Here is a 21,727-nt window from a genome sequence, read left to right on the forward strand (position 1 = left end):
TAACAACGCAGAAGGAAGCAGTTCTCGTTCGTAGCCGTTTTAACATTCTTTCGCCAACGGCAATGGCATTTCCTTTTCTTGTGCTCGCTCGATTTCATCATCTAACCGGGCGTCCAGGTCCTTTGACAGAGAATTTCTCTACCAGTGGCTCTCTCCTTGTTCCTCTCTTCTTTCATCCCCTGTCCTATCCCCTTTTCTCTTGCTTCTTCTCGTGGCTCACGTTCGCGCGGGCGTCCGAGAATCGCCGTTTCCTTTGAGAATTCCTTCGCTACTCTTCCCGAAAGAAGGTTTATATTTCAAGGACTCTCCTTACGCGCTGACGAATCGCTTTTTAACAGATTGTTCAACGGGCTAGATTGTATTCCGAGCGTAGCTTTTGGGACGCTGCTCGTCTCGCTGCGATTAGCGATACCTTATCGAATCCTCCTTCGTTACATCCCCGAGCGCATTGTTAAAGGGCGCCTTTCACCGATTCAACCCACTCGTTACGTTATTCTTTTGAGACGGTGCTTTCTTTCGTTATTTTCCTTCGCATTCGAAGAAAAGTCCAACGCACTTTGAGTAGAATAAAGATGATGTAACTTTCAATTGAAACTGTAAATCACAATTATAATAGATACGTATAGATACGTATACTATCATTATTACTGTAAAATAATAAATAATATCTTCAATTAAAAGCGCAACGCTTATATATTTTAACGCGCATCTGACACGTAGGATCGTATGTGAAATGGATCATTCTGAGGAAACTGACTTTTATATTATCACATTTACGAGAAAATGACTGAATGTTTTCCGCTGCACATTGCAACCGATATGGTGCATTTTACATCGAGGTAATATCGTAATCTCAGAGATATGTGATCATGTAAAAATATTTGACCGTGCGCAGCATGGAAATTGCCTGGAGAAAATAGCCCGCGCGGCTCCGATTTTTATATACTTACTTGATAGCAATATATAACTTTAAAACGGAAATCGGCTCTACCCGTGAAAGATTTGATATATAGTTCCCTCTTTATACATGTGATGTATAAAATACGATCGCTCTTGAAACGTAAATTACAAATTCCCTCACGAACAGAATTCTCTATAAATTATTTTTGTTCTTTCTCTTTTTGCGTATAAAAGTTATCACAGGTTCTGTGAATTTCTGTTAAAATAAAATCTAATTATAAAATAAACGGAAAATCTAAACTTTTATTTTCTCTTTAAAGCGTAGAGAGATCAAAGTTTAATTTTTAAGTCAAAATCTGTTCATTTTCGAAATTTAATATTTTTACGTTTCAATATTTTACCTGTAATTACGAAAACGTGCTCGTTTTAATTTTTGTTGAACTTTGAAGAGATGATTTATTTAGAACGCGTTTAAGGATTCATTTAGCGGTGCGCATTCAACGATTGTCTGACAATCGCAATTATTTACGTCGTGCCTAAAGCCGGGGAGTTTGCCTTTCATAAAATTTACACAGAAGTCTCTTGCGCGGAAGTTTGTCGCCGCGGCATGTTCGCAAATGCGGCCCAGTTTAAACACTTCTCTGGAGCCTGCCATTGACTGTCAAAACGCCGCGAGGGAGCTTGCAAAGATTTCGCGAGGATAAATTGGTTAATTTAAAAGTTATCGTCGTTTTCTGCCACGTGTAACCTTCGAGTATCACGCTGTATAACAATGTGAAGTAATTGTTTATTTAAAGTATCTCGGTAGAAGATCGGTTGTTATATAATTTTTTATTCGCATATCTGCTACGTGTAATATATATTTTTGGATATTAATAGTGTTGTAATTGAAAAGATGCTACATTACGTGAAAAGAAGGATTACGGGATTTTTTGGAAAAATATCCAGTCTTTTTTATTGTCTTATTTATATATTCTTTACATGGGGAGAAATTATCTACACTTGTAGAAAGATGCTAGATTTTTATTTGTAAAATATTTTCTATTTTTTATGCAATATTTTAATTTTTTAGAAAATTTTTATTATTTAAAAAATATATACTTGTTTTATTAAAATAATAGCTTTTCATATTAATGCACAAAAATACAGCGGGTTTTTTATGTGTGCAGATTTTTTTATCGTAAATATCGGAAAAATTTAAATACTATTGACAAGTCGATTAAATTATATTAAAGTCAATTTACTGCTTCTCAAATCTGCTATATTTTAAGAAAAGTTTAATACATTTAAATTATTTTTATACTATATTTATATACATATACTTGTACATTAATTGATTTTGCATAAAAGCATTTATTTGTCATTGGTTCGATTCTTTTAATGTCTGTCCCGTCGGTTACAACATTCTTTTAAACGAGCTTTTTGTGCCACGAGCTTCAATTTCTAAAATCCTGTTAAATCTTCTCTTGTTCTCGGAAACCTTTCATATGTGATGGGTCAGCCTTTTTATTTCTTGTCTGTTCGTCGGTTCACTTGTAATTTATATAACTTCACTTCTCTCTATATGTATATAACGATTGTCTTTCTCTTTTCTCGCGCCACTTGCAGAAACAATGGCTGTCAAGTTAATATTCTTAATATTATTATTAATATTGTAATGTGTATATTAATATGAATATTAATGATACGAGTACAATATTAAATTTATTCTTTTTATTACATTGATATTATAATTTAGCGCTATTTGTGTTATTTTTTCATTATTTTTATATTACACGATATTTTTAAGCAAATTTTAAGTCATTTTCAATAAATGGTAGCAATGTCCTAGCTTATGTAGGACGATATTGGTTTTACATTTTCACTTTAATCGATTTGTCTGACAATACTAAAAATAACTTACTCTTTTTTTATTTGACTTTTAAAATTGCTTTTTAAGCTAAATGTATACTTTTTTGTAATTTACTTGTAATGATTTTAAAGATTAAAAAAGTAATTGAAATAAGTATGTACCAAAAATCTAATTTCTGAGCTGATTTTAATATCTAAATTGATGTGTATTTCTTTTTCTTCTTCTCGGCACCTATCAATTCCCGTTAGCATCGTAAGTTGATTATTTTTCGTATCCCAGCTTGCACGATCATGGTTCGATTACCGATCGCGATATCTCGCCCGCTACTTTGGCGATCCTGGAATTATGGGCCGAAGATTAACGCGAATGATGTTAGCGCACCTGCTTCCCCAATCCTCGTGCATCGGTGGTGTTTGCGAAACGCCTATGCACGTGTGTACACACACCTACATACGCGCGAGTACTTACATTACGATCCGGAAGTACGCGCGAAGTGTATACGAAGTGTGCGGAGTTGGATCTGATATCGAAAGATTCAATTCGCAATAGATTTTATCATTTTGAAGTACGCACATAGTTTTATTTCATGTTTTATTGTTTCCAAGGCAGATGCTAAATTTTTTTTAATGTTAAATAAGAGAAGTGTTGTGTAATATAAAATTTTACTGAACTTAAATAAGAATCTTGATAAAAAAAAGTATTATTGCATTGATGTAAAAATAATTATACGAGATATGTAAATAGGAGATATATTTCTGTCATTGTTCTTTTTTAATAACTTATCCACAAATATATAAAATTCATTTGATTTATTTTTAATTTTCAATGAATGATGAGCGAATTTACGAACATTTAAAGCAATAAACGGGAAGAAACTAGAAGCAATTAAATATCGAAGTACGATTTTAGTCTTGAATTTCTCAGCCCGTGCCATTTTAACGTCGAGAGACGAGAAAAAGAGATAGGAAGAGAGGGGGGGAGAGAGGGAAAGCTTCGATTAAAATTTCCGCGCTGGCTGCTGCATAATTCGCAGAGAAGCGACGGCGCGTTCTAAAGTGCATACTTGGTACGTACACGCTGCAACGACTTACATCGTCAATTTACGCGAACCGGGGGCCTCCCGCGCAGGCGCCTGCGCCTTTAAAATAATATTTTACCGGGATTATTGTCGATGGGGGAAATGGTAAAACAGCTTACGTCTCGCACTTGAGCGGGCAGAGGCATTATGCAAACCGAGTTCACCCCTCGTCTTCCATCAACCTTCCCCTCGCCGCCCCTCCGTCCCCCTCGTATGGATCACCGGGAGGCGATTCTACTCGCGATTCTACTCATTCTCGCTCGCGCTCTTCACCCTTCATCCTCTTTCTACGTGCTCCACCTCCCACCGAAACCCTGCCCGTGTTCTAGAACCCTTCGCGCTCCCGTAAATCCTACCGCTCACGTCTTTTGCCCGATGAGGTTCCTCGTTAGGTGAGGGAATTCACCCCTGGAGTAAAACTCCAGGAAAACAGTACGCTTGCGATTTTGTATGAGCGCCCTTTTCGTATATACCGTGACAAGTCGGTGTTAAGGCTCTTATGGAGCAGCCATATTGGGTCGTGACGTTAAAAACATAAGGGAAATATATGCGATGTTTTTTCTTGCCTTGAGGGAAATGAATGTTTTTGCATCTATATTTTTTTACGAAATCTGACAGTTGATTAAATTTTATATAAATCTCTATAGGTACGAAATAATATTGATCATCTTGGGAAGCGTCGCTATCGCGATGTTTAATAAAAAAGGTTTTACAGTTTTCTGACGTAGTCTGAGTAGTTATCTAGAGATTTCTTAAGACCGCACAAGAGATCCGTCCTTCATTCACTCCCGCGAGCTCTCGATTTGCAGGATCGCTCACGCCAATCTGAGGATTTCGCTCTTATTCCCGTGACAGCTACGTAACGGTGCTCGTTAGAAAAGAAGCTAACCGTCATGGCGTTCGTCGAGAACGAGGTGTCGTCGTCATGGTTACCGGAAGCCCGTGACGCAGGGAGCAGGTGCTTCCAAGTTATGATTCGACGTGTCGACGACGTGAAACATATAGGGCAGAACAAGATTCTCCGATTCGAATTTCGGGTCAACTTTCCAGGAAGGATATTTGATCACGAAGATGCCTTACAATAATATAAATTTAGAAGCCTGGGAATTTAAACCTGACGTAAATAGCGAAATTTTACATTTTAATTAGTCCGTTTTAGTTTTCTTTCGAGCTTTCAACGGAAATTTCATTTCAAGTCTAAAAAACGCCTTTTAGCTCGTTTTTATACCTAGAATAAAGTTTAAAGTAAAAGTAGAGTTTAAAAATTAGTCTAACATTAACCTTTGCCCTAAACTTCATGCTTAACCTAAGGAAAGAAGTTAAAAGTCAAGAGGTAGAAGAAGGTACTTAAATTCATCTCATAAGACTGCTCAGTTTTCCTCTGGTTTCCTCATTGAAGGTAAGGATATTATTAAAGGTAATCGATTTATCTGTTTGAGTATGAATTTTGAATTTGATTCCGAATAAGATATACCGGAGAATGAAACAGAGGAGAGGATGGAAATTTTTTATTTAAGTAGAGAGAAAGATAGACAATCCGTTTAAAGTTTATCTTGATAAAAAATATATCAAGATATAATAAAGTGCTTTATTTAGAATTATTAGATTATTATCGAAGCTGTCGAACCAATAGGGATTACTTTCTTAATTAAACTCAATTGTTATATGATATTAAATGCAACAATTTAGATCTTCTGATCTTGTATGATTTGATTAAATTCGTCAGAAACATTTGTCATTAATCTGAATGATCAGGTAAAAAGATATATTTTTCTCTTTCATCCAAAATTATTATTTCCTAAATAACTTTATTATTTCTCGTTATATTTCCTTTTAATTATATATATAAATATTTTAATTTTAAAAAAGCTTTTAATATTCTATATAAAATGAGACGATATTCCATATATGTTAATATATGTATAGCTTTGCAATGTCCTTGAAGCACATATTTATCTTGGCGGTGACAATCCATCGACGATCCCGCCGCAGGTGTCACATCGTAAAAGTGAATTCGCAAGCGGATCAACGGGCGACTTTTCGATTCGTCCGGGGGATCGAGAATAGCGGTGGTTTTTCTGCAAACAAGTTTTCCCGTTTTCCTCGCGTCCGTTCCTTTACGACATTGTCGCGCATATTTGTGATATTGACGTCCCGCGCGATTTACGCGGATTTTCCGTCGCTCTGAGGAGTTTTCGAGATTGAGGTTTGTTCCTCCGCCTTGATCTCGCGATTGGTTTTCCCCTTCGGTGCGATTCACGCATTTCTTATGGAGAAGAAGAGATTGCATGGAAATGCTAAATTTTTTTTTGTTAGAATAGAAAGGATTTAGAATATGGAGATCTAAAGTGCGTCTGAGGAAAAAATCTTTCAATCTTTTAGCCACCAGGCAGTCTTAAGGTAATGCTTCGAAATCCTTCATCGAAAATTGACGCACTTTGAATTATTATGCAAATGGCTTTTTGAACGTAAAATTGTAAAATTTTCTCGGGCTCGAGGAAATCGAAAATTTTGATCTCGATAAACATCAAGGTTTTAGATTGCAAATTTCACATCTTGCTAAAAAGGAAAAAAAAACATTCTCGAAATTTGAACATTCGAAACGTTGTAGATGGCAAAAATCTTTTTAGAATCAGCAAAAGGGCTTCTTTGCATAGACTTGAAATATCTAATTCTTCTTTATACACACACGCAAAATTTCCTCTTCAGTCAAATGCTAAATACATACACTACGAGAATATACAATAATAGAATTTACAGAGATCTCCCCCATCTAAAGACATACAGGATTCACTTCTGTAATCTTTCATTCGCGCGATAGAGATGCGTAGCTAGAATCGGCGAGTCCAGACGCTTACTGCTCTCTACTACCGCTTATTTCACGGTTCCATTTGCACTCGCGAGACTCTTGGAGCGTCGAGCGGGAGCACCCGTGGGAACACGCGTATGAACTCGTCGTAAGCCGCGGGAATTAAGCTCGACGGGATCGCTCGTCCTTATGTACATACCATCAGTCGGCGGCAAATATTGATTTTACTTCGCGGATATGACAACGATTTGTCACCAAGCGCCGTGCCCCTTTGTATACACACACATATATGTTCGCGTGCGCGCGCGAGATGATTCCAGGGCCTCACGTGAGGCTGAGTGAAACGCACATTTCATGGTCAACAACGAAGAGGGGCCCAGGCCGGTCTCGCGTGAGGTCGTGTAAGTTCGCTCGTGTTTGCACATAGGTACCGGCTGCCTATCGCCAAGTGTTTTATTAAGAAACATCGGGTAGAATGAAAGCACAAACGGGGAGGTACCGCTTCTTTCTTCCTTTCTACTGGTCACAAAAATCTCGGTGTTAATGTATCTAACGATATCATTTTATCGCTATTTTTCATATTATTATTTTATAATTATATTATTTTATATTATATTTCTATAACACAATTATATAACAATTATATAATAATTATATAACAATTATAACAATATTATATAACATAATATACTTTGATTTGAATTTTATTATTATTAATTGAGCGAAATATATAATATTTTGTTAATAAATTTCGCTCGAGGGATTTTTCAAGCAAAAATTTGCATGTAATATTTTTTGCATTCATTATTCGCGCGGTATTTTTTTTTTTTTGGAGTTATGTACGTCTGGGCCGTCTCTTTTATTATTTCGCTTTATCCTCGTGTGGTTTTCTGCCGCCTGCATTTTTGATTTAGCGCAACTAATAACAGGACACGCCAGTGTAGCGATGTCTTAATGTCGGATCACGAAAAGGTTCGTGCATCGCGGCGACTGATCTCTGGTAGCCATGAGCCACTTTCGTGAGAGCAACGCGCGCATTACAAAGCGAATCGCCATTCATCACTGTCCACGTCCCGGAGATACGTGTAGTTTGCACCATGGAAACCATTTTCTAAAGTGCGTCGGCGGTGGAGCGTTAAACCGTTCGTGTAAAACATTTCGGCGAGCTATCCGTAGTGGATTTTGCATGTCTTCGCGAAAAGCTTGCGCTGCGGGCGTGCATCGAAAAGCCTCTTTACGATTACGGGGGGACTGAAATTTATTCCGATAACAACAGCCTTTACACGAGTACAATTTGTATATGAACGCGAAGATATTTTTACACAAATTATAAGTGATATCCGCAAATGCCGTTTTAATAGAAGGATATTTTTATTTTTTAATTGTTAATATACCGTGCGAAAAAGATTTTTTGCGGTTATCGATATGTGATGATGTGGAATCTCGCGTAAAAAATATTAGTCGCATCTCGTCGGTGATGAGTCGCGAAATTACTTTATCGAAACTTCATTTGGATGGGACCTGTCAGTCTCTTAGAACAATTTCTAGGACAGTGAGTGCGGAGACTATCAATACTGCGGCTAATTAGATAGGACTACACAAAAGAGAAGAGAGAGAATGGCGCTTCGTGATACTAGAGCGAAATTCTAAGGAATTGCATGCCGTTCCGTACGAGCATTATAGTGCTTTCAGGCTATAATAGCATATTCTCTAATGACCTTAAAGTTGAGCAAATTTGTGTTTCATTATCCACATTTCTATAGATATCTAAACATTTTTAAATTTTTATAGTAAAATAGAGGACGTCAGAAGGAAATAATTTTAAACCTAAAGAGTAAAGCTCCTCGAAGCAAAAATTTTATCATGCTTTTTAACATTGATATTACTTGTCAAAAAATATACAAAGTAAACATTTTATTTTAACATTTAATAAATCCAGAGAAAAAGAGCATAATATCATGAAAAGTAACAGATGTGTAATATAAATATTTCTATAAATATTAAAATATTCCCGAATACTTTTTATTACTTATTTTTGAGAAATAAATCAGTCGGTCGCGAAAGACGACCGACAAGAAACGCGGAAACGAAGCGTTACTGCGGAATTTTGGCTCTTGGAGGATCGCATTAACTCGAACCTGCGACCAAAACGCGATCAATTAGCTCGCTTTGATCGAGCTAAGCGGATAATCTTGGTCGACGATTCCGTCGTCGACAATTCCTTTCTGCCGTTCGTGTAACACGATTTCGCCGGGATTGGCTCGGAGATACCGAGCGACGAAAATGAATTAGGAAGGTTCTTCGGGGTTGTGCTGGGCACTTTGCCGCAGTTGAAGGGCTCGTTCGAAGAAGAATCTCTTTTTGAAGAAATAAAAGGTACTTTAGTGGGCAACAAATTAAAGAGTTATCTGGAAAAGAATAAGGGACATCTTTGTTTCACTTGGCTTGAGAAAAGGCGGAGAGAAGTAATATATCGAATTACAAGTTTAATTATCTAAGGCTGTCGAAAACCGCCCAAGTCGATAATTTGATTTTATATTTATATTAAGTAATAAATTACAAAATTAGATTTTTCTTACAATAATTATTTTCTTTGTGAAGAATGATTGCAACAATAATGTCGTTATAATAAAGAAAATCGAAAAGAGCAGAGACAAAATTAACAATTTTAAACTTTGAAATATTCTAGCAATAAGCGGATGTAAATATCGATTGCAGAGATGTAGACGCGATTGTTCGCAAACATTTTTTCGCAAATATTTGCTAAAAGAGAAGCAGTTTTTTTCTTTTTATCGCAACGAAGCGTGAACTTTATCGTTATAGCTGGATTATCGACTAGCTGTGATTGCATACGAGGCATTAGATATCGGATTTTAATCCGTAGGTGAATGAACTTTTTTTCTAAATACCGACCATTCACAAAAAATATCAAACAAGGTTTTTTTGGAGATGAATGTTTAAATTATTTAATTTTGGAGAGATAGAGAGAGAGCTTTTTTAAATTACATTATCGCACATCATTTTTATTGTTAGTAATCTATGTGATTCAAGAATTTATTTATATAAACATAGAATATTCGAACTTTCTCTACATATATATGGTTACAATCTATTTGCGATATTTTCATGCAATAGTAATCGTTACATAATATTGAAAACTCGTTATACAACGGTTGATGGAAAATGTAAAGCTTCTGCTACAAGTTAATTTGATTGATGCTTTTTATATTTATAAAAAAAATCGAGAGAAAAAAGAGGAACTTTAAATAATGAAACAAATATAATACAGAAACACGAATCCAAAATTATATATATTTTCAAATAAATTCTAAGTAATTTTCTAAAATTATATATTTTCGAATTAAATATAATTCGCGATAGAAACACACACTGACGGCGAAAAAGAATCGAAAAGATGCCTCGAAAAATTGTATTATCAAAATCCTGGGAGAGAAAAAAAGTCCCCAATTGCGCAGTCACGAGCAGTCACTCGGTCAAACTCGTCCTCGTTATTTTCAGTCGTCATGAAGCTGTCTCTCTTTGTAATACGATTTTTGCAGCGCGCAGAGGCCGAGCGAAATAGCCGCTGCGGGTTATAGCTTCTCGATGTACTCTTCCCTCTTTTTCTTCCCTTTTTTTTTACCCCGGAATATTCCACGGACGCGAGATATCACGGGCGGTAGCTCGTAATTTTCGTAGCAACGGGCGCGCAACTGTCGCCCGAGGGGTCGCGATCAGGATATTCTCCTCGCGATCGACACCCTGTCGATGATAGCTAGCCTGATTTCGAATGTAAATCGTGCGTTTCTGCGACCGGCAGGATATTCTCGCCGAAGGGACGGGCGTCAAAATTACGGAGAACGTCCGTGATTCACGATATATTCGATAGACGATACCAGCAGAGTAGCAACTTTATTGCAGCTTGCCTCGAAATAGAAAGGCACGAGTAAGAATAGTGGTTCGCGCGCGAGACGTATTTATTTTAATTATTTTCGTCTCTCTTCAACTTTGAATTTAGCGAAATCTTCTTAGAACTTTATAATTGCTTTTTTTTAAGAAAAAGTAAAAAGAATCGTTACAATAGAACTCGAGGTACACGGCTGTTTAGGGTAAAGTAGGTAAAAAGCTCTTGCATTTTATTTCGACTTTTTAAGAAGAGTAATTATTACAAAGGCATTTTGCGCGCCGAGGATAATAAAGAAAATAAGATGTAGAAAATTTTTACAACGTTAAGAGGCGATTACGTTAACAGCCTGTTAAAGCTTGCTAAAGTTAACGCATTATGCCGAATAACATCTGCATTTAATTGAAATTCGGTATGTTTCGCAAAATTTTACTTGGGCGTTCGAAATAAGTAGCTTTTACAGTTATGTTCAAAGTAGTTAGGCAATACGAGGGCGAAGAAGAAGGCTACGAGATCGCGGGAAAGTTACCTTTGACCTCACTTGTTGTTAAGTAGATCCTCGGCTTTGCATGAATTTTTCATCGGGCGACTCTTTAGCGCAGCAAATTGCTCTCTCAGATTCGCAGGAAGACGCATCGATGACCGGCACGCAAGAAATTTTGCAATTACGAACTGCCTCTTCCGGCAGCGGGGTAACATCGTAAAAAAAAGGCGCGTTCATGAATTTTCATTGTCCTCCCTCCAGCGTCTAAGGCGTCTTAGCCTTATTTATCATGCATCGCTGTCCTGGGACTACATTATACGATGTCGTTAGCAGTTTCGAGGGCAAAGAGGGGGAGGGTTATTCTTAATTATTTTGACAATGTAAAGAAAGTTGTCCGCAATCTTCTCGTTTAATACAAGAATGATACATCCTATAACAAGTAACACAAATTAAAGATTATTATTAGACGACATAAATTAAATTAATAATGGTAAATCATAATTAATAAAATTTGACAATTTATTTATATTTTATTAAAACTTGTTTCTCTTTGCTCGAAGCCTGGATTATGTAACTTAATCTGTTTTAATTATAACAAAGAGCATTAATATACACGATTAATATCCCATATTATTTTACTCGCTTCAGGATAAAAGGAATTTGAATAGAAATTGAATGATTTTAAAATTAATCGAGCGAAATGTGCCTCTCTATTTATTTACGGGCTGTTATTCTCGCAGTGAATAAATCGATTAAGTTCATTGTCGAGCAATAGGCGGCTTATCGCGCGGCAAAGCAATGAGGAAGCATTTCGGGAAGTCACTAAAGAGAGAACGATGCTTTGTTTATTGCGTGGAGGCGCTTGTAGAGCGCCCATAAAATTGAAATCTTCACGCAAGGCAGGAATAAAATGATGCGATGTGGGAACGTGTAACGGTACAGATTACCGAATACTGTTGCCATTGGAGCTTATTTCTTTTTTCATCTTTTCATATGGTACATTTAACGTTAAATGCGATTGCCTGCTTGCCTGCTTTATATCGCCTAATGCCAAGGTAGCATGCGATGGTGGCCGACAATCAAAGACGATACTATCATGGATACGGAGTGCGTAGAGATCCGTGCTCAGACATTTAAAGACGATAAACGTCTGATCGTGTCTGATTTCTGAATTTTATCAATTGAATGCGAAGATAGCACGCGAATTGAGAATCATATGAAGCGTTCATATGAAGCGCAAGGACCCGCGTCATATTTAACGCTGAATGCATTTCAAACTTGAGCCTTATTCATTCTACGTAAAAGTCACGAAAGACGGGACGAAGAAGATTTATTATTCGCGTTTTACATTTAATTACTCTTGTCCCATTCTGTTCTGCATGCAATATTAATTGCCGTTACACGCGCCTGAGTCTTGAGTTTTACATAAAGCTTTGGTGCAGTTTCGCTCGACAAATCCCCGACGAAATCGAACGTGTCGCATTTAGCCGACGAATTTCATTGCACTGTCATATACAATCGCGTGCATTTCACTGCATGCAACCACGACGTCGATTCGAATTACATACCTCGGCTGTGCACGGCGAACATATCGGCTCGGCATCGTTTTAAGCCGGCCTAATATGAAAATCGCATGCATCAACTTGAGAATTATGCGCGGGTCGCACAATATTCATCATAAAAATTCAGTACAAAAATTATGCGGCGTGTCGCGTAATAATATTTAACGCCGCGCGCATACGAAATGTAATGACGTCGGAATAATGTCGAAAAAAAATTTCGGAAGGGAGTCGACTCATAAAATTGCGGCGACACATCAACCGACACGTGCACTCCATTTTTTAGCGAGTTTTTGGCGCTGAACCACCGCCAAGTTTCCTCGTCGAACCGGAAATTGATCTCTTATGGTGTACACGTCGCGCACGTCGGCGAGAATTGACAGGTCTCTCTTTCCCTTTCTCCAGAAAGAAAGAATTTCTGACTATCGATTGAATTTCTCCGATAATATGGCGCGACTGATCGACGCGTCGCTGCAGCTAAATCCGGTTTATCCGGGACCTCGTTGAAAAACGGTGGCTTTATGTTCGAAAACTAACATCTCTCTCTCTGCAATATTTTTAATTATTTAATTCGATTTAATTCTCGATTTACTCTGAAATTCGAGTAACATCAATCTTAGTGTAAAATTAAATATCTTATTGTTAGTATAAAATACATCTAAAGTTTTATATATTATATATTAATTATATATATATAATTAATTTCTAAATAAAATTTGTTTTTTAATTATATAAATAAAATTAATTATATAAATAAAATATGTACCATTAATTATATAAATAAAATATGTATCTAGAAAATAGGATGTCGGGTTATATTTGCATTCACTCTATCCTAATAAGATCCAGCGAGACCGCCCACGCGGATGAAAAAAAAAGTAATAGTAAAGCCTCATAAACATACATCCAGAGACGGTTTATTTCATACCTGCAGATAAAACGAACTCCCCTCCCTCCCCCCTCTTCCTCCCGAAAGAGGATTAAGCGCAACAGAGCGAACGGGGAGCGGGATAGGGCGATCTTTTCGCTCATAAAAGCGACTGTTTGAGCGCGCTGTCCGAGCACCGGTGTCGCGTGCGCACGGTCGTTTGTCACGCTCGCGGTGATTTATACAATTACCCGGCGCGAGTGCTGTTTGCTAACAGCATGTAGAACCGCGAGTCTCGACGACGACGTCGTCGTCGTCGTCGTCGTCGAGAATCGTCGTGTGTACACATCCCGTGCTCGCCGTTGCGTTTTGTCAACCGACCGAATTCGCATTTAGCGGACGAACGTCGTAAGCAGGAGACGCGGTCACTCGGCTCTCCACCGTAGCGGTAATTAAGCTAATGTCGCCTTCGGCGAGCGGGCGGTTCGCCTCTCTTTGAGATTGGCCTATCCCGTTGTTACGTGTATTTACCCGCAAACGGCGACCAGTGTGATGTTAGAGTCGGCCCCGCGGCTAAATTTCGATACTAATTGAAATAATTGCGCGAACCATTCTCTTATGTGTGCGGTAAAGCGAGGGAGATGGCGAGAAGAGGGGACGTTGATGCGCTCTTTAGAATTTTTAATCGCGACGCGATACGATAAATTGAAAAGAAACCCAATTTAATAGACAGAAAAATATATTCAAGTATTAACAAAAATTTCTTTATATGTGGGTAAAATTTTTCTACGTCTCTTTCAAGCTTTCACAGCTAAATAAAATTTATTATTTTATTTTACAGACACACACATTCCACTCTTGTGAAAAAATATTACTTTAAAAATATGTAAACGACGAAAGATTTACATATATGATCTTTATATATGGTTTCTTCCTTTTCTTCTTTTTCTTTTCTCTTCCCAGCGAGCGATAATATAGATAATCGGCCGTGCTTGGGGAAGATGAAGGTGTCCGTCATAAAGTTGATGACATATCTTTAAAGGGACGATACTGGAGCAAAGTACCTTGAAACTTTTCTTATAAATTCCTCGCATGATACCCAGCTCTAAAACAGAATAGAAGTTTCGTGCGACAGAGATATACGATAAATACTTTATTAACAAAAAATCGAATACGCATAAAAAATATATGAATACTTCGAAAGTTATAAAGCAATTTCTCTTCGAGTTGTATGAAGAATAACAGCGTGTGAAGCAAACCTTCGCTGTTTTTGTGCTTCTAAATTCCACAAAAAAATTTATCGTTACGAATACGTATCAGTAAAACATAAGTGGAGAGAGTGACGGCGAAAAAGTTTTCGCTGGTGAAAAAGCCTCGCACTCGTCATAACCATGTTATACATTTCATTCACAGGCGTGTTAAATTGCAATTAGCACTCGTTCCTCCATTCTTTTCGCCATTTCTCATTCAGCTTTTTTGCACAGCCGATTCGCCTAGTGTCGGCAATATTTCTTTTCAAAAAAGTGCAATGCTTTCTATTGTAAAAGTTTTATTAATGCAAAATACGCTTTTCATATAAATATTAGAATCAAGCAGCCTTTTCCCTTTTCTTTTTTTTTAAATACACAGTAGAAAATAAAATGTTAATTTTAACGTTTTTCACATGTCTCAGAAAGTCCACTCTAAATTTTAAGTTAAAATAACTCGTTCGTCGTATGTTACTTATTGACAAACTAAAAATGTTAAATAATTGACACAATACTTTACATTTATTTTTGTTATTGTTTTGTTATTTTTGTTATTGACTTTAAGTGTAATGTAAAAATAACATACAAATTAATAAAAAATTACATGAAAAAATAGTTACAATAGCTCGTAAGAAATGTTGAAGACATTAACATATAATAGTAATTATTTTAACTTAAATTATTTGTAATAGAAACATTTGATTTTAGTAAATTTGATTATTTTTTATGTATGTCAAAGTTCAAGATTATTTGAAGATTTACTTTAACTTTTCTTAGAATGTTAAACTGACTTTGAGACATGTTGATTGTTTAAAATGATTATGTTAAAAATACTCAAAATAATATTCCATTTCTAAGAGACATATACAAAATGTTAAGTTATAAAGTTGACATAAATTTAACACATGAAAACGTTATAAAAGTAATAACATATAAGTTGTATGTTAATTTTACATTGAAGTACTAATCAAAACGTGGTAATACAAGAAAATTTTAACATCTTCTCAATATTTGTTATATTATTACGAAGTAACAGGGAAATAATATTGTATTTTATTTAGAATCATCAGGATTTTCTAATCGTAGCATTCAAATTAATTACACGGAAATTTGCCAAAGGTCTGATTGTTGTTTGAAAGTAATCTCTTTGAAGATACCGCCTGTACGTGCATATATATTCCGGTGTTCGTTCAGGTGTTGTTGAACGGTTCGGAACACGGAAGCGCGAAGTGTAACTCTACGGGATCATAAGCCGCTTGAATTCAATTAGGGCTCCATAAGATAGATTACTCCGCAGCTCGGGCAAGTTTTAGCGAAAGTGTGTTACGCGCGCGTATCAATATATATAAAGTACTTTCGAAATTATTCGATTAAAATACAACGTAAAATCAATTACCAATATGTATCCGGGACGGTGTAATTAATTTATACGTCAAGCACGCTATACTATATTCGATAATCTCGTTTTTACGGTAAACACTTGAATTGTTTGTAACATATCTAATTGTTTATGACACGTTAAATTATTTTTTAAATATATTTATTTACTGTTTTTTCACTTATATTGTTTTACACATGTTTAGGACAAATAAATATATCATTTATAGTTATAGTTAACTTATTAAAATTATATTGAAATTAATTAATAATGTTAAAATTATATATTAAATAGAATAAAAATTAATGTTTGATTGCTGATTTAATAAAATAAATATAGATAAAATATTTTTATACAATTGCCACACATTTTCTGTTTATTATACATATTATATTCTTTTACATGTATACATCTTCAAATATGAATACTTTATAGCGCAACTTCCGCGCGAACATTTTGTAATGTATGTTATTACATGGCTACGCACTTCCGCATACGCTGCCGCGTTCAGCATCGGTAATCGGATGCATCTCGCCGCAACGACTTCGATCATCGATCGCGAAACACTGTGTTCGTGTGTTCCTCGAAGAGCCTCGAGAATCTCAGATGGATTCACGTCGCACGAATCTCGTTCGTACATAACGAACCACCTCCGGCCTTGATACATCTGTACAAGATCGATGTAATGATAATGCAGTTGCGGGGGCCACGGGCTCCTCTTGGGGATCCTAACTTTTCTCACGAAGAAGTGCGTTGAAAAAAAATATCTTTAAAAATTTTTTTATCATAAAACTTTTATATCACTTTGTTTAATAATGTATAAAAAGAGAGAGATTTTTCTACCATTGTGGGATGCTTCTGCAGCCAAGATCGGAATTTTTGCACATAAAATTAAAATATATTAAATCTTTAATTTTGTTTTTTAATGTGATGAACGAATATCATTATTTTTTTGCACAAGGATTAAAATTCCCGAACCTCTGCCAAGGGCCCTAAACTATCCCGAACCGGTCCTGGGTCTATCCATATTTGTGGCGAGAGCGGTCTGCGGTTTGTCCCTCATTACGCGGTAGAAACGCGTTCACATCGCGCGATTTTCTGCCAGCTGATTTCGCGGCCCCCTTCACGGCTTCTTCATCGCGGTCCATCGTCGCAGTTATTTGTCGATTTGCAACTCGCCCCGAAGCACGTGATAACGAGGCTCGCGGTGAGCGGAGAGAAAATCGTCGGCAACCCCAGCCGAGCTGCTGGATCGCCGCGGGCTTGCACTTTGCATATCTTTACCAGCGCGATGCGGTTCTCGTATGGGAGTGGCGTAAAAATAGATCATCGGTACGATTATGGATCGATCTCGGTTCCTACAACGATTTCTTCATGGCAGGTCAGGAGAGAAATAATGCATCGACTTTCACATAATATGCATATTTTTTAAATTATTTTGAAAAAGTGACATCTTCTATTTTCTATTTTTAAAATGTATTATATCGTTGGAATTTAATTTTCCGACCGTTTTTCAATTTCGGATAACTGTTACTTTGTCCAAAAGCCACCATACGTTCTCTCCTTCTGTCATTTTATATCGTTAAGGAATCGACAATCCAAGATAATCTCGGGCCGGAGACAACCGCAGATAGAATAGCTTTAATGATTCCGCGACTGCGCAATTGAAGACCGATGATGGGGATTGAATGGGCTTCGGGCGAGGACGAATGGGCAGGAAGGAGTAGTCGTCCTTCGAAACGAATCGCCACAATTAAGCGCGCAATTATTCGCCTCCGAAGACGCCCCGAAGGCAGCCGTTAATTTAATTTGCCTCGCGGGGGACGTTGCCGGGAGAAAAACGATCGGTGAGATTGCGAATCGCGGGAAGCGACTCACCGAGGGAAAATCGCTTTTAGCTGTATTTTTCGAATGCGAATCGAAAGTTACGCGCCCCCATCCGGGCCGTCCACAATTCCGATAATGAAACCGCTCCAAGCCACCCTCCGCTGTTTATTTTTCCATAGTAATTGCGCCGCTCGCCTTCCTAGAAGCCACCACCCAAGACAAGACTTTTTAGATTAGGCCAAGTTGCTTTCGGTCTTGTATGAATTACCCTGGCCATTACGAGAAAGAAGATTTTCGTGAATTGATGAAAGAGTCGATCCATTTAAATTAAATGGAATTGAACGTATTTAGAATAGAACTGGAAAAATAGTTGTAAAATATCGTCGAAAAATGTTTCTAACTGAAAATTGGAATTATCTGAAAATATTAGATTATTGTCTTATTATCTTAATTAAATTGTTAAATTATAGAGAGAAAATTGAAGATATATATTTTAATTACCTATCTAATGTGTAATATAATATATTAGATAAATAGATAGATTAATAGATAGATAGATAGATAGATAATCTTTCTGGTTCTATTCTAAACATGTTCGATTCCATTTATTAAATGGCTCGACTTTTTCATCAAGTAGTAATAAGATATATATCTATAGTTTTAATAGACATTTATAAATTGGACAAATAGTTATTTTGTTTTGTTGGGAGAGTGATAAATTTATCCGTGTATTTTAATTCGAGAAATAAATTCCCATATTTTGAGTGACATTTCCGAAAGCTATTTGCTTCTGCTCGACGGCATGTATCAAAATTTTCGCAAGCAAATATTTACGATGGATGTATACCTTAGAAACAAAAATTGGAAACTGGTGAGAAGAAAAAGAGAAGCAAGATTTTTCTCTGGAGGTTGTGTGCGCAGGGCGTATAGATTGGAAATATCTGATATATACTATACATGATATTCTTGGCAAAATGTCGATTGAAGATACAACAGTTTCCCCTCTATACATATATAATCATGGAACGGCGAGAATAACAGTGTTATGTTATATGAAAGGCAGCTGGATATCATAAAAGTCAGGAGTACAAGAAAAATTTTCAACCGAACAAAGGCCAGAAAAATATAAAATTAACACAAGCAGAAACGCGAGTCAACTCTATAGCCTCTATGTGTCTTTTGTTCTTTCGCGTACTCTAGCACAATGTGGCCGTAATTAGACGTCGACCTAGCCTGGTAAACGCGCATTGTGCGACGGATACAACGTTTAATGCCTCGCATTCAGAGACAAACTCTTTGACACGAGCGCTTAGATGCAAGGGAGAAAAAAAAGAATGGGATTCTAATGTTCCTTGCAACAAGTGTCGCCAGGTCTATATCTCAATCAACGAGGCTATTTGCGCCTCGCGCACAATCATCTCTCGCATGATCCTCTACTCGACCATAACTAGAAGGATTGTCCGGCGTTTCTCGTCGCCGATATCCCAGTCGCATCGACCGCGATGGATAGGATCGGCACGTTTTGCCCCATTGTCTCAGCACCGCCTGCATACGTGTCTATCGTCGAGAGGCATCGCGAGCGATAAATCGTCCGTAGCCTCGTTCTACCACCTCGGATCGCATTGTCGTCGACGAGAGAAAGAGAGAAAGCGTGACTTTGCGCTTCCGTTCCCGCAGGTGCGTACCGCATACGTTTCTCGCAGCAGCCATCGTTGCGGTACCTCGGACAAAGGTGTCTGAAATGTACCCGAGACGTCACGCACCGGGCCTGCCCCTTTGTCCAATCGTAGCCTCCATCCTCGCGCGGCGCCATTTTTTCGCCAGACGTGCAGCCGGCGATAGGTGGGCTCGATTAATTAAAATTTTTGCGATTACATCAGTATTTTGAGATTCCTTCGATTAATTTCGCTAGGATACTAATTTTCTTTTCAAGTCATAGATGATAGATTGAAGTGTCATAGATATCTATGATATTTTGGAGCAAGAATCATTTATTTTCTCCTGATGTAGATTATTTTTTGATGCAATTGTATATCGATATACAAAGATTTTATATTATAAAAATGAAAAAAAATTATTTAGTTAAATTATTTTAACCTTAAATTATTTTAAATTATTATATCAAATAACATTGAAACGAACTTTGAATGTGAATGACCGGGACAAGGATATCGCACGCGACTCTATTCTCCCGATGAAATCCATTACACGTGCTGATTGTGCATAATCGAGGTGCAGGCTTTCAGGGAACGTTGGCGACTACTGTAAAAATCATAGATATACCTTTGATAGACCGCTCAGTGATAAAATCCGTTCGCACGAGTATAAAGATAATTTAAGCGACTGAATGGAATATAAACATAAAATGATTAAGTTTATTAAAATTTTATCTTTAGGAAAAATTAATAAAATTTATTTCTTGTTAAATCTTACATGTTATAAAAAAATATGCTATTGCTTTGTAAAATTCTTCCAGAGATCGTCTCAGAAAACAGTACTTTGTTAACTCTGTGATTTTACTATATCACGTAAAGTGCGAATGAATCATCGTACCAAGTTTAGCTCGTGAAATTTTTTATCAAAGAGAAAGGGGGTGACAAGAAATATTTGTTCAAGTTCCAGCCACATCAGCATCCGCCGGTAGTATCGTCATCATCGACCATTCCACTGGTCCTAGGTAGTGCTTTCGCGACCTCACTTTAAAGGGATAACGCGTTCGGAGACTTATCTCATAATATATTTATAGTGAGAGACGTTATACGATGGCTATATATCCCTCCATTGCCGCCACACTCTGTCCTTCCTTCGATGTATTATGCATTCCGAAGACGATGTTATTCTCGCATACGCGAGCGTGTTATCCCCCTTTTACATTTTTGACCTGGATCTATCAGTTTCATTTCTACATCGACATTACGTACCGTTAATTCGCTTTCGGTAATGACTCTCTATTTACAGATTGAAAAATTTAAATCCCTTGTGAATTGTTGTTTCTCGACGTGCCTGTGAATGCCTTCGGAGAAACTTTTCAACAGCTCGACGTGTAAGAGACGATCACTCAATAACTCATTAGTTTACACCGAACATAATTCTTCGGATGTTAAGAACCAGGATAGATATTTGTGAGCTTTTCTAGCTGTCGACTGATAAGGATCAATAAATAGATAATTATGGCTGGTAATGTAAAGGCTTGTCCAGAGCGCGTAAATGGAAATCTGTCTTCGTCTTCTTGCTTTTGCTTTCTTTTCTTCTCTTTACGTGGCTTAAAAGAAGTTAGATTACCCTTACGGTCTTCTGCGAGAGCTAAATAACCAATTATGAATACCAAGCGTGTCTGCAAGACTCGAGTCGGGGCTCTTCAAGGCCCGAAGACTCCCCGCTCATTATTCCCTCATTTGCCCGGGGTCCATAGAAATGTAATTAAATCCTCCGAGCGAACACGAAGTGAATTGTGGGAAAGTCGAGAACGCGAGGAAGAAGGAAGTGAATCACGAAGACCTTCTCTCTCGCCATACTTTTGACAAGCTCGCGTTAATCGGCGTCACCGGGATCGAGGTCCTCTTGTCATTTTTCAGGCAGCTAATTGGCTAAGTGTCATAATTAACGGCTTTATCTTGAGAAAGCACGACAAAGGGTACTTGAACGATCGCATTTTCCTCAGTAATATCGTGATCGATATCCTTCTTAATATAGAATGACAGGCGAAATGTGGAATAACAAGTAAAATATATGTCTTATATATATTGACTGACAAGTTGACAGGTGAATAAATGACAAATTCTTCTGATATTTCTCTTAAATTTAGATAATCGCCAAAGTTG

At 37.1% G+C, this 21,727-nt stretch overlaps 1 protein-coding gene across 13 annotated transcripts in view; it reads left to right on the forward strand.

Moving 5' to 3' along the window:
* Olf413 (DBH like monooxygenase olf413) overlaps positions 1-21,727 on the forward strand; it is a 266,419-nt gene that overhangs the window by 135,753 nt on the left and 108,939 nt on the right. For 6 of the 13 annotated variants that reach the window (XM_083103940.1, XM_083103932.1, XM_083103934.1 and 3 more), the window contains 2 exons: positions 4,640-4,949; positions 5,142-5,229. The exons of 6 other annotated variants lie outside the window; for them this stretch is intronic. The gene's annotated coding sequence lies outside the window, so the exon portion shown is untranslated. Of the gene's footprint in view, positions 1-4,606; positions 4,950-5,141; positions 5,230-21,727 lie in introns of those variants that run through there. One more of the 13 variants, XM_083103941.1, reaches the window with a different exon arrangement.

This window comes from Camponotus vicinus, unplaced genomic scaffold (assembly GCF_025532165.1).
Source record: "Camponotus vicinus isolate PSW18456_S1 unplaced genomic scaffold, iyCamVici1.0 SCAF_7, whole genome shotgun sequence".
Classification (NCBI taxonomy): domain Eukaryota; kingdom Metazoa; phylum Arthropoda; class Insecta; order Hymenoptera; family Formicidae; genus Camponotus; species Camponotus vicinus.